The 14593-nt window shown below is 44.1% G+C and overlaps 1 long non-coding RNA gene across 1 annotated transcript; it reads right to left on the bottom strand.

Annotated features, from left to right (window-relative positions):
- Positions 1-853: 853 nt before the first annotated feature.
- Positions 854-12301, bottom strand: LOC148686171 (uncharacterized). The gene is made up of 3 exons (XR_015948855.1): positions 12134-12301; positions 3123-3206; positions 854-1723 (listed from the first exon to the last, which is right to left on the bottom strand). It is a non-coding gene; the product is annotated as an uncharacterized LOC148686171 (long non-coding RNA).
- Positions 12302-14593: the final 2292 nt, after the last annotated feature.

Consider the following 14593-nt stretch of genomic DNA (forward strand, 5'->3'; position numbering starts at 1 on the left):
ATCAGTAACCAGGGGTTGCTTCTGAAAATATGGGACTGTCCCTGGAAAATAGGGGCGCTTGGAGGGTCTGTGATGTTACTTATATATGTGTGATCCATGTCATTGCTAACTTGAATACAGGACAGGCTTCCTGGCAGCAATCTAATTGTTTTTCTCAATCCTCAGTTCTAGTTTATAGTGTTCTCTTTCCCCCTTGTTGTTTGCAATCCTTTACTTGTTCCCTCTGTATCTGGGAAGTGAGTTTAAGGCCTCCCTGTTCCTTTTTGGTTAAAATGGCCCAAGAGTCTCTTAAATGTAAAAGTGCATTGGGAACCAGTCGCTCACTTGGAAATTCTGTGTTTATCATGACTTCACTCCTGTCCATTGCGCCTCTCTCTCTCCCTCTCCCCCCCCCTCTCTGTCTCCAGTACTGGCCTAGCAGAAGGGTTAAAATTCTGGCCTGTTTAACAGATATAGATGTTGTCACCAGCTCAGCCTCTATTATTGATTGCTCTTCTGCCTGACCTTTGGAAAGGCACTGTGCAAACACAGTGTAACAAAAAGCATTCACCTCCAATGTTTCTTTCCTCCTTTCTTGCAACACATTCTTGACACAGAAATGCATTAGTGGCAGATTTACTCCACTTCAGGAGTGCCAACTTGGCCCCACGATGGGTGCCCAGCCCCTTCATGGGGAATTTTGTGGGTGCTCAGGGGCCCAGGGAGTTGGCACCTATGCCCTGCTTCATGAAATGTTCTGGGATTTGTTCATGCTGGTATCTGAATACTCCCCAGTGTTAAAACAAATAAACAATGAACAACCCTCCCTGCACGCAGAAAGCAAGCATGTCAGGAAGAAAGCTAGGCAGGAACCTTCTCCTTGACATGTATGTTTATTCTTTGCATGGAGATTGTGTTTTGCTTTTAATGTGGAGTGCTTTCACACATGTGATCCTCCTGAATCCTCTGGGATTGCAAGTGAGCCCCAGTAAACTCAGCAGGATTTAAACTGCATTCAAACACACACACAGGGTCAGTGCAGACACTTGTGAAACGTCTGGCCCGAAGTCGCACTGACGATCTGTGGAACTCCAAAATGTCCCCTTGTGGGTAGTCGGTTACAGATTGCTTTTCAGATGTAGTGTGTTGGATCCAGACTTGGGTACATTTAGAGTAGGCCCACACTGGAAGCAACAGGACTTGGTTTTCATGGGTTTGCTCTAAATCTGAGTAGGTCTGGATCCAACTCAGCAAGGAAGGATCCCCTTCATGCACAGAAAGGCTGGGCAGTGGAACAGTGGAATGGGGGGGGGAGTGCAATTTCCAACTGAACACAGACATTGCTAGCACTATACATCCTGTGCCGGGATTTTCTGAGACAAACTTAGCACGACATCTCTCAGACTTTCCTGTTTGGGCAATCCGGTCTCCCTAAACAGGATTCAGCTGATTTTGTTTCAACACTTCTCAAACGGTGAATTGTTTGTGGTAGAACTGGTTTGCTGTGGTATTCAGCTGAAAAAGCAAGCAGTATGGACCTTATTTCTTGGAACCTGTAGATCTGGCACATGTTTGGTTTGGGGGTGCTTCCTCGAGATCTGCGTATACCGTCTATTACCCACAAGCAAATAAACGTTCAGCACAGTCATGTCTTGATACCAGGGACATAGTGTTCACAGGGAAATTCTATTTCTTTTTTTCTTCTCTCTTAGGAGATGACTCCATTTCCTGTTGCTCCGTCTCCCTGGACACAATAAACAGAAAGCAGAATAGATTAATTACCGGTCCGTTTACTAAAGGAGAGGTTATCAAGAGGCCTGCCTGAAGCAAGGCGACCTCACACCCTCCAACATTTCTCTGATGAAAACAGGGACATTCTATCCACATTCTCCAACATATCTCTAATGAAAACAGGGACACCCAGTGCTATTTTTGGTAGAAAAAGGGGTGCTGGAATTCACCAACAACATGTTCCCCATTCTCTTAGAATGGCAATAGTGCCCACCTGAGAGGTGCTGGAACTGAATTGCGGTGAGTTCCAGCTTCAACGTTCTCTGACAAAAATAGGGAAGTCCTAAGGAAAAGTGGGACATTCCGGGATCAAACCAGAAACTGGGATGTAAATCCAGGACTGTCACCAGAAAATAGGGACACTTAGAGCGTCTGCAGCCTTACCCCTAACTTCCCCATTCCAGAACTCTCCAGATGTTGTTGGGCTATGACTCCCATTATCTTTGACCATTTGCCATGCTGGTTGGGGCTTGTGGGAGTTGCGCTCCAAAATATGAGGAGAGCATTAGGCTGGGGGATTCTGCCCTTGCACCCAGATCTCAAGTGCATGGTTTGGGGGGTGTATCAAAGAGTCAAAGGCACTTTGCATATGCGCAGATGCATGCTTCTTTAATATTGGTTTGCACATTCCAGGGCTAAACCTAGGAGCTGAAAATAAGATTCTGGAGCTCAGCTCCAGTGAGTTGTGCCTGAAATTAGGCCATATTGTCACTCTTTTTCAGTATGGTCTTTGGGAAGCAAATGCAAGTGTGTTCTCAGATCAAGGGAAGTGAAGACAGCAGGAGGGCCAAATCCCAGAAACCTTCATTCAGAAGAAATAAATGTAAAATAGATTGACTGGTAATGTTGCTCTGGTTGTGGGAATGTTCAGGAATGTGGATGAGGAAATATTATTTAAATATATCCTCTCCCAGCTTGTGTTAACAAGCTCCAAACTTAGCAGAGTAACATTCCCTTTCAATGCACAGCAGGAAACGGTGGCACAGGTTTACTTAAACCTCTAAAGTATATTTCCTGGTATATTTCCCCTTTATCCATCTTAAAAGAAAAGACACGACACAGTGGTCTTTTAAAAGTATAAAAAGAGTTTACTTACAAGCTCCTTGAGATACAGCACAACTCAAGTGGTAGACTAGCTTAGATAAAAGTAGTATATACATGTGAAGTTCACTTATATGAAGTGAGACTCCATTTCCTCTCTCTCTTGGCTGGAAGCCTAGAGAGAGTCTCCTCGCTAAGATGTCGCTTGCTCGAAGTGTGTGGTCCAAGAGAGGGAAAATGGCTACTGGCCAGTGAATTTATCTGCCACCTTTCCCATCTCATTTGCATGTGTGGAGGAACAGGAAACTGACCTGGTCAAGTGTTCCTCCATGTGGTCCTCCATGTGGACACTCTGGGAACTGTTGTGACTTGACTGCACCTGTTTACATCCCACACTAGTATGGAGAAAACGAGATTGGTAATCGGACTCAACAACTCAGGTTTTTGCTTCTCTAGGTCCTCCTATGTAAAATGTAAATACGTACATGTTTGATTAATTAGTTTAGTGACAGGGAATTCTAGTAAAGGATAAAGGACCCCTCGACGGTTAAGTCCAGTCAAATGTGACTATGGGGTGCGGCACTCATCTCACTTCAGGCCGAGGGAGCCGGCGTTTGTCCACAGACAGCTTTCTGGGTCATGTGGCCAGCATGACTAAACCGCTTCTGGTGTAACGGAACACCGTGACAGAAACCAGAGTGCACGGAAATGCCATTTACCTTCCCACCACAGCAGTACCTATTTATCTACTTGCACTGGTGTGCTTTCAATTTGCTAGGTTGTCAGGAGCTGGGACAGAGCAATGGGAGCTCACCCCATCATGGGGATTTGAACTGCTGATCTTCTGATTGACAAGCCCAAGTGGCTCAGTGGTTTAGACCACAGCCCCACCCTAAACAATACTGTAAATTTTTTTGGAGGGTGAATATTTGGGTAGATTTTTGTTTATCAGAATTTAGGCTACAATTAAAGCAGTATCGTACCACTTTAAAAAGTCATGGTTTGCCCCAAGGAATCCTGGGAACTGTGGTTTGTTAAGGATGCTGAGAGTTGCTAGGAGACCCTGATTCCCTTCACAGAGATACCATTTGCATTGTGTTTTAACATTCAAACCAAGGACCTCTGATTTCAATAAGTCTACTCTGAGCATGCCTAATATTGTATATCACACATATTATTCTAAGGACTTGGTGTCTTATTTTGTGGCAAATAATAATGACATTAGAATCCTGAATATTTTGAGCATGGAAGTTGGTGTCTGAACAAAAATGTTCTAGTTGTAACTCTGGCTGCCAGCATTGCATTAACTCCTTCCCCAGATAGCTCCCTAATTTGCCCATACAACAGGGCAGATTTATGCATATAAACATAAATAATAGTAATAGTAATAATAATAATTTTTTTATTCATACCCCACCTATCTGGCTGGGTTTCCCCAGTCACTCTGGGCAGCTTCCAACTGAATATTAAAAACAGTACAGCATCAAACATTAAAAACTTCCCTAAACAGGGCCGCCTTCAGTTGTCTTCTAAAAGTAAAATAGCTTATTGCCTTGACACCTGCTTTTCCTCAAACATGCAGAGATTATTGTAGTTTGCATTATGCAATCACATACACTTATGAATTGCATTACATGAATACTTTGACAAGGAAAAATGCAAATGTTGCATCCAAATGAACGTTTGATCTTATAGACAAGCATAATTTTGAAGGAAGACGGAGAATGGATTATCTGTCTTCTGACAGTCATTAAGGATCCATATTAGCTATAATTGGAAAAGGAAGGAACAAACAACTTTTCAATACTTATTGAAAATTTTGGACATGTTAAGCATGATGAAGCTTATAAATTATGTCAAAGAAGGGAAGGAGGAGAAGATGAGGATTACAGCTGTGAACAAATGGAGCCTGTTTTGCTATGTTCTCAAAACTGAAACCTACTGTTGTATACAGCCATAGGAGATGTTAGGTATTGTTTTAAGAGCATTGTGGGAAGCATTATTTAATGAAGGAGGATCAATTTCCTTTATTGTATCTCTGGAAGTATTAATATACATGATCTGACAGTTTATAATTTATCTATCTTCGATTAAGGATAATATATGCAAACATTCATTTTCTGTTGTAAACAAAATAGTAAGAGAGATCGAGAGAGGTTAAAATAAATAAATGTTTGCCTGTGGATGGACTACATATCTATTTCCTCTCTGAAATAATCCCAATCTCCAGCAGAGGTTCTGCTTTACGGAAGTTAGCTATGTGAAAATTCACTTATCTGGAGGGCTCTGGAAGTTATTCAAGAGTTTGGAAGGGTAGCAGGTTTCAAATTGAATAAATCCAAAACTAAAGTACTAGATAAAAATTTGAATAAGGAAGAGAGAGAGAAATTGCAAGAAACAACTGGTTTATCTTTTGTTAAAAAAGTGAAATACCTTGGAGTGTATATGACTGCAAAAAATTTAAATTTGTTTAAAGATAATTATGTGAAATTATGGAATGAAGTTAAGAAGGATTTAGAAACGTGGACCAACCTGAAATTGTCTTTATTGGGCCGTATAGCAACGATTAAGATGAATGTATTGCCAAAGATGTTGTTTTTATTTCAATCATTACCAATAATTGAAAAGCTGAGTTGTTTTAAAGAATGGCAAAAGGTGCTATCAAAATTTATATGGCAAGGGAAGAAGCCAAGAATCAAATATAAGATATTGACTGATGATAAACAAAGAGGAGGCTTCTCTCTACCTGATTTTAAAATTTACTATGAAGCAGCTGCCTTTTGCTGGTTGAAAGAGTGGTTTACATTGGAAAACGCTGATATTTTGGACTTAGAAGGTTATGATAATGTTCATGGTTGGCATGCATATGTGTGGTACGATAAGGTTAAGGCCCATGGAAGTTTTAAAAGGCACATTGTTAGAAATTCACTGTTCAAGGTTTGGTCCAGATATAAAGATTTATTAGAAAGAAAAATGCCAAATTGGCTCTCGCCTTTGGAGGCCAAGGTTCGCAAAAGATTAAATATGGAGACCGGTTGGTTGAAATATAGAGATTTGTTGATTCAAGATGGAGACCAATTTAAATTAAAAACATATGAGGAGTTGAAAGGTAAATTGGATGATTGGCTCCAATACCATCAGATAAATGAAGCGTTTAAAATGGATAGAGTAATTGGCTTTCAAATTGAGAGGTCAAAGGTGGAAACAGAATTGTTAGAACCTAAGACGAAAATACTTTCGAGAATGTATAAATTGCTGCTAGAATGGCATACAAAAGATGAACAAACTAAAAATGCTATGATTTTGTGGGCAAAGGATGTGGGACATAATATTATGATAGAGGATTGGGAAAAGTTGTGGAAGGAAAATATTAGATTTACTGCGTGTAGTTTATTAAAGGAGAATATAATGAAAATGATGTACAGATGGTACCTTACACCAGAAAAGCTAGCAAAGATTTACCACAACAATGACAATAAATGTTGGAAATGTAAGAAAGAAATAGGTTCATTTTACCACATGTGGTGGACATGTCCACTGGTGAATGACTTCTGGAATAAGATTTATAATGAACTTAAGAAAGTGCTAAAAGGCACATTGGTGAAGAGACCAGAGGCATTCCTAGTGGGCATTGTAGGGAAGGAGATTCCCAAGAGAAAGGTATCCTTTTTCATGTATGCCACTGCAGCTGCGAGACTGTTGATCGCTAAATACTGGAAGCAGCAAACGTTACCAACGATTGATGAATGGCAGATGAAGATGATGGAATTTATGGAATTGGCAGAGATGACCGGACGAATCCGTAACCAGGGAGAACAAGCAATTGAAGAAGAGTGGAAAGATTTTAAATTGTATTTAAAAAAATACGCTAAAGTAATATTTTAAGAATAGAAATTAAGTGGTAAATAAATCTGTGGATTAGGTAAAAGAGGTTATTTTAGAATAGAAAATAAGAATTTAGTATTAAAAGTGAATATTTAGAGGTAGAATTTGCTAAATTGGAAGTGTGTTTGAGAAACACAGGGACGGGAACCCGAGGAGGTCCCAATATACACTGTGATAAAGATAAGTTATATAGTTTTCTATTTTTTCTTTTTTATTTTCTGGTTTTTTCTGTTTTTCCTGACTTTTGTATTTTTGCTTTTTTGTATTTCCCCCATCCCTTCTAAACCTTTGTAAATCACTTTTCTATTGTGAAAATCAATAAATATCTATCTAAAAAAAAAAGAAAATTCACTTATCTGAACACAAGGCATTAGTACCCAAACCTCGCTATACACACCACAGATTCATATATCCAAACAGAGAGCATTTTTCACTTCCTTGTTGCTTATTGCTGTTTGTCTGAGAAATGGAGGGAAGAGAAATGATCAGACAAATTAGAGTGTTTCCCTTTTCCTTCTTTCTTTTATTCTTTTGTTTGTTTGTTCTGGTTTCTGGGGCCAACATTCCATGGTTGAAAACGCATGAGAAACTTTTGCATCTGAATCAATGGACATCACTGACTCATTTTGCGAACTCTCGCCTAAGGAAGAAACTCCAGGGAACGCACTCGGTTTGGTAAGCAGGTCCTGCTTGTAATAACAGCACCATAGCTTAATAAAAAGAAAATAATACTAATGATAATAATGTATTTCTGTCTATGTTTTCAAATGTAAGTCGCTGGGTAACACTGTAGGTCACAAGCGACTGATAAGTCTAATAAATCACAACATCAACACATAGCTGCCAAGTCTCCCGCTGAAAAATGCGGGATCAGCGGCGGCGCGGCACCGGAAGTCGCTTTTACACATATTTGGACTTCCGGTGCCGGCGCTGCCCGATTTCCGGTGCCCAGACATGGGCAGAGCAGCACCAGAATTCGCTTCTACGGATGTCCAGACATGCGTAGAAGCAACTTCCGGTGCCGCTCTGCCTGATTTCCGGTGCCTAGGTATGGGCAGAGTGGCACCCGAAATGGAGCCTCCCTGGCAGGTAGGAAATCTGGGGGTTTCCGGGATTTTTTTCTATTTGGGATAACAGCAGGAAACGGATTAAAATCCAGGGGTTTCCCATGAAAAACGGGAGACTTGGCAGCTATGCATCAACAGCTGGAGAGCCAAAGATTAGGCACACTTGTTCTGTAAGTAGGGGTGTATGTGTGGACAATTTTTAAGGGATGTGATTTATAACTGAGATTGCCATGGGAGGCAACTTATTTATTTCTACAAAAAGAAGTTTAAACTTCACTTTTGGAGGACTGAAGGCCAGAGGAATTGTTAGGTAAAGGTAAAGGGACCCCTAGCCATTAGGTCCAGTCACAGACGACTCTGGGTTTGTGGCGCTCATCTTGCTTTACTGGTGGAGGGAGCCGGCGTACAGCTTCCGGGTCATGTGGCCAGCATGACTAAGCTGCTTCTGGCAAACCAGAGCAGCGCACAGAAACGCCATTTACCTTCCCGCCAGAGTGGTACCTATTTATCTACTTGCACTTCGTGCTTTCGAACTGCTAGGTTGGCAGGAGCTGGGACCGAGCAATGGGAGCTCACCCCGTCACGGGGATTCGAACCACCGACCTTCTGATCAGCAAGCCCTAGGCTCTGTGGTTTAACCCAAAGCACCACCCATGTCCCAGAGGAATTGTTAGAGAGTGGCTAAAAAGGGCCTGAATCCCAGGTCCTTCCTTCTCCTGCGCCTTCTCCTATCTTTTAAACTTTTTTTTCTTAAAAAAACAACACCTAACTTTCCTTACAGAGTGAAAATTGGCACATTGCAAACTACAGAGCCAACGAAATCACAGCCACTTTCCAACTTAACCTGCCACATGCAAATTATGAATATTTATGACCTAGCATATACATAAGAGGACCTCAGCAGCAAAATCTAAGCCCTGACAGCAAGAGACAGAGTCCCCCTGCCCCCCGGGCTCTGAAAGGCTACCAAAATTTGCATATGTACTTCAAAATTAGAATATGTTTATTCAAATTTTCATTACAGGCCTATCCTCTGAGTCTGTTACGTGCCTAGCAACACCCTTCTGCAGAAGATAACCTCCTACAAAAAGTGTAAACTAGCATAAACCACATTCACAGAAACACATTTAAAATCAGCAATAAATGCAATCATAATTTAAGCGGCATGAAAAAGGAGAAAACCTTCACAGTTAGTCACAGGATCAGGCAGAATACCTCAGTCAAGCATGGAGAAACAGTTAAAGTTTAGCTGATGGGCAAGCCAGTTTGAGAGCCTAGGTGCAAAGGCTCTCATGCAGGATTTAACAAACTCAGACACTGAAAATCGGTCACCTCGTGCTTCAATCCGAAATACATTTCTGACGTTGCCCTGGTATTGTGATTGGCTCATGCACCGCGTAAGAATTTATGTGCTGAAGCAGAAATAAGTCTGGGCTCCTGGTCAACTGCAAATTTTACTCAACATGAGCTTAGACAGGAGTCTTCCCTGAAAGAGCCAAGGGCTTTGTGCAATTGATGTTAAGCTGCGTTAGAGCTTCAGGACTCCTTAGCCAAGATCAAAGAGGCAACGAAGCTGAGGGTCAAGGCGCAGGCCCTGGGAGTGTTTCATTCTCCATTGCCTTGCTCACTGGAAACGTGACCTGTTTCTCGCTCTTTTGAAGTTTCAACACAGCTTGGTTTTTTTCTCCTGATCATAGACTGCCCTTGTGTCATCTTCAGGCTCCCTTTTCCTTTGATAAATAATGTGAACCCAGAATAAGCAGTGCCTTGTACAACCCCAATGTAGATGGGGAAATAGTCATCTGGCAAGAACGGGGCTGTATCCAAGCACCATCGGTGGGGATCTGTGTGTGCCTTTTGATGGTTTACTAAGGAAAAGAGGGACATTCTGAGATCAAACCAGAAGCCAGGACAGCTCCTGCAAATCCGGGATTGTCCCTGGAAAATAGGGACACTTGTAGAGTCTGCCAGGGTGGGCACAGGGCCAGTGCTAGGGTTTTTTGTGCCCTAGGTGAGATCACTTTCTGCCCCCCCCCCCGGGCATCTGCCTCCTCCCTGCAGGCCTGGCCCAGCCTTCACCCCCTTCACTTCCCAGCGCCCCTCCTGCTTACCTGCGACGTCGAAGGCTGGGTTGCTCTGACCACCCTCGGGCTTCAGCCACGGACCCCCGGGCGCAACAGCAGCTGCTCCCGCCTGCCCGAGAAGTAGAGCGCGGCGATGGCACCTGGAGTCAAAGGCCCGGCTCTGGTGCACGCGCGCCGTGGGAAGGGGCTGCTCTCACCCCACGTGTCCTCCACATGCTGCTGCCCTCGGCACGCCTGGGCTGCACCAGTGCCGCTGCTGCCACCCACCCTGGACGCGGGTAGGTGGCGTTGGGGCGCAGCGGCCATGGAGCAGAGCGAGTCCTGCGAAGCCAGCAGTGCTCCCCGTCGTGCCGGCGCCCCCTCCATTTTGGCGCCCTAGGCAACTGCGTAGTTCGCCTTAATGGTTGCGCCGGCCCTGGGTGGGCATGAACCACCATTGAAACGGTCCAGCCAACTGGGCGCCACCAACAAGGCCTCACCTGTCAATCATAGGGTTTAAGATGATTGAAATGGGGTCTTTTAGATTACATGGGCCTTTTAGATTACTAGGGTTCCAAGCCGTTTAGGGTTTTATGTGCCATTACTGTCACCTTCAATTTGGCCCAGTAACTCACTGGCAGCCAGAGCAACACTTTCTGGACTGGTCACACATGCGGACTGTGGGTTTGTTGCGCAAGAGCTCCAGAAAGGCTATAACTGTGTGATCTGAATTTGCCATTATGTGAGCTAATCCCACCTGAAATCAGTGCCCTGCGTCACCCAGGAGATTGTTATCTGGTTTTTCCTGTGCCACTTTAGTATTCCAAATTGCAGAGCGAGCATTGCACTCTTTGCTATAAAAGTACAACATTGCACAAATCATTGCAGCAGCAGCAGGGGCCCCTGGCGTATTTGCCTGATTATGCTCCCGCCCACAGGTATTTGAGCAGATCAGTACTGGGCAAAGTTCAGCTCATCCCTCTCTCTAGATCTCAAGACCGTCCTCTTCCTATCTCCGCAATCTGGGTGGTCTTTGGCAATGTTCCTTTTTGTCAGTGCATGAGGAATAAATAGAGGAGAGAATGTTTTAGCACTTTAGGACTCCACTGTTCAATGACAGGTTGTTGGAAGGAGCATATTTGCCTGAGGAATAACAGTCCCTCTCTCTTCTCTTTTCCACTCTTCCCAGCTTTGGATTGTGCATAAACACTGGAGTTAATACCACACTTTCACCAGGGTGCAAAGACAAGTGAAAGATCATAGAACATCAACAACTTCTAATTGAGTGCAGATATGAGAAACAAAGAAGTGAGATTCGAGTTGGTTGAAAAAAGGACTTTTTAATTCGTTAAAAGTAAGCATAACGAATTAAACCCTTATCTCACTTCTTCACTCCCAACCATATGTAATGGGAAAGCAGTGACTCAGCCTCTCTCCTCCTCATATCTGGGAAACTCCACCTTGGCTCAGAACATCAATCTGTTGCCAGCTCTACCCAAGGATCCCTGCATCTCACACATATCCAGGCAGGTATTGAAAGAGATCTGGTCTTCTTGTGAAAAATGTTCCACTGGAACGGGCCTGGCATCAGCGACTGCATCTGCATTCCCTAAAAACCTTAGCAAAAATCAGTTCACCCCTCCCCAGATCTTAGTGCTGCAGGGGAACTAGAATGGCTGTTTTCCAGACTGATGAGCCTTAGGGCACTTCCAGACAAACTGTTTATTAGTAAGCATGCATCCTGAGTTGTTTGCTAGGAGATAGACCGCCTTGGCTATTTAATGAGCGCTCATTTTTATTTGGGAGGTTAGGGGACCGTTTCCAGTTAACCCACACTTTCAAACATTCGCTTTGTAAACATATGCCTCAGAGAGCTTGGCTGTCGTTAGATCCCTTGAAATGAAATCAATCAGCATAATCCTGTGTTAGATTGACATCTTTGTTGTTACTGAGGTTTTTTAAATGTCCTTAAATGACAAAAAAATAATTCTGCTCAGGAAGAAAATTCAGTGCAAACAATCCAGAACTATTACAATAAAACAGAGGAGCAATAAACTAGATGAAGCGGCTGATTTCCTTGAAATCAGCAGTATTTCTATTTGGTTCTCTTCCTTGTTGGAGGTTCCTGTAAAATTGTCTTGTTTAGACAACCACCAGCTGGTTGCTAAGGTGCAGGTCAAAGCAACCTTATTTGATGCCTGCGTCAAGTGGCTTTCGGTAAACGTCACTGATGTCCTCTTCATGTTTGAGGTCCTATAACTAGTCAATGATAAAGCAAGTTTATTTCCATAATTGATCGAACCTTACCTGACATTAAAGAAGCAGCTGATGCTTAAATAGTGTGGAATAACCTCGATTTCCAGAGGATTCTGGTGGTTAGTTCTGAAGAACTAAAGCTATGTACAATACTCCTGTTTACTCTGAAGCCAATATGCACCCACCGCTGATTTTGGAAGCAGCATACACAAGGTGTTGTCAGCCACAATCCACATCTTTTCCTGTACTTATTCTGCTATTTCTTAGGAAATGCTTCCTTCTAGTGTGTTTCCCCCGCAGACCAGCTTCAACCCAAATTGAGAAAAAGAACGACTTCGCTGCCTTTTAAATCAGTAAGGTGTACACAGCCTTCATCTTGATTCAGCTCCTTGTTCCTGTTGAGATAGATTACGAATCTTCGGCATTTGCAAGGCTCTGCAAGGCTCTGATTCCGTGTGCGAATGATCAAAGATCATTGATGGTTATCTGCAGGAAAAACCTTTGAATTCCTCTCTCTTTGTGCATAAGAATGTGGGGGAATGTGTGGTTTTTTTAAAAAAAGAATGCTAGGATGTGAATAATGCATGCCTAATCTCTCTCTCTCTATCCCCCCCCCACCTTCTCTAAATTGGAGCGCTCTCTCTTTTCAATGACACAAAGAGATTTGAGGCAGGGGAAAAAAGACATTCCCTCCAGAATCTGCTGCCCAGGAGAATTCAGGACAGACAAATGGCACATAATTAATGTGCGGAATGTGACAACTGCCTGTAGCCTGGATGGCTCTAGAGATTGGGAAAATTCATGGAGAATTAGTGAATCAATGACTTCCATTCCTGATGAAATGCAGCAGCACATTTACATCCTCCAGGTTCAGAGACTGCTGGATGCCAGCTTCTAGGAGCGACATCAGGAGTGGACAGTTGCCCTTGTCTGATCCTCCTTGTGGGCTTCCCGTAGGCATCCAGTAGCACATTGTGGGAAATCGGGTCCTCCCTAAACAGAGGGCACGCATTGCGGTGGGACCCGGCAATCAGGCCTGAGGTTGGGGTGGGATCATTGGAGCAGCCCCAACACCCTATTGGTGGTCCCTCTAACAAGGGAGCAATTGGGCTATTGGGATGCCAATCAAAGCAGTTAGAGGGACCACTACTTAACCGTTACACATGCCCCGAGCTTCTCTTTCGGGTTTCAGTGCACCGGAACACCCGCCCACCTCTCCCTATATTTAGGGCTTGCGCTTGACCTTGCTATGCCATCATGTGTCGCCTGTCATTGGGACACAGCAGGAATTTTCCCCACTTGGCTGATTGGCTGGTGCCATTTGGGTTTCGCCTGCCGCGTAGCAAATCGTCACAACTTGTAAGGTTGCGGATAGGCTCTGGTTCTTGTTGATAGGGGTAGCAGGGTGCCTAGCCATCCCTATGCAATGGGTATTCCTTTAAAAGGAATCCAAGGACTCATGGTTGGTCTTCCCCAAGCGGGGTTGTGCCCTGAGCCAGAATCCAGGGCTCATCTGGAGAAGGTGTAGCAGGCACCCCTGTCTGCCTCTGTCCCAGGTGTTCACCCAAGGCTGACTTATGGTTGCTGCCCAGAGTCAGCGCTGCCTGCAGGGCATAGCTGCCAAGTTTTCCCTTTTCTCGCGAGGAAGCCTATTCAGCATAAGGGAATATCCCTTTAAAAAAGGGATAACTTGGCAGCTATGCTGCAGGGCTGCAGGAAGCTAGCCGAACCAGAGCCTATGCAACCACTCACTTGATTTGTAATCAATAGTTGTGGCCTAAATTCTGCCAAAAACCAAACCAAAATTTGAGTCCAATGTGAATTTATTTCTAGGCCAGGTTAAAAAAGGGTCTCCACACGCAAAGAGGATGCTGAACGAGATAGGCCTTTAGTTTGATGAAGCAGGACTGTTCTGATGCTCCCCATTGCTTCATGGCTGACGCAGATTGTGATGGAGGTGCCGGTGGTTGGGATGCAATGGAGCACTAAGTGAATATTGCGTCAGCGCAGGGGCGAAACTAGGCTTTATTTCACCCGGGCCAAAGACCCAGTTTGAAAACAACAGCGATGCACACAGGCTGGGCGCCTCAACAGCATCCCTCTAGAGGCTTCACTCAGGACAGTAAAACCTGGCTAGCTCCCCACCCCCACCCCCCTGGAGCTACAGCACCGCATCAGCGTACAAATTTCTACTTATGCAATTGAACGGTCTTCCCCTCTCCTCTCCAAACATGCCCCCTAAATCTGTTCTGGGGGTTCCCAGAACCATAGTAGATTTGGAGAGGGCACAGAGCACACACAGAGGGCAGGGAGTCTCGTTGCAGAAACAGACATTCTTGCACTGGTGGGAAATGTTAGTTGAACACCACCCAATTCTGGCCAGGGCTCATATCATTTGCAACCATTCAGCAGGTTCCTGGGTGTCCACTGGCCAGCAACGATTGGTGCTGCAGGACAAGGCAGGCTGGGGAAGAACCCACATGGGTTCAAACAGAGGACAAATCTATTTGC

This window comes from Zootoca vivipara, chromosome 3 (genome assembly GCF_965207765.1).
Source record: "Zootoca vivipara chromosome 3, rZooViv2.hap1.1, whole genome shotgun sequence".
NCBI classification, from domain to species: Eukaryota; Metazoa; Chordata; class Lepidosauria; order Squamata; family Lacertidae; genus Zootoca; species Zootoca vivipara.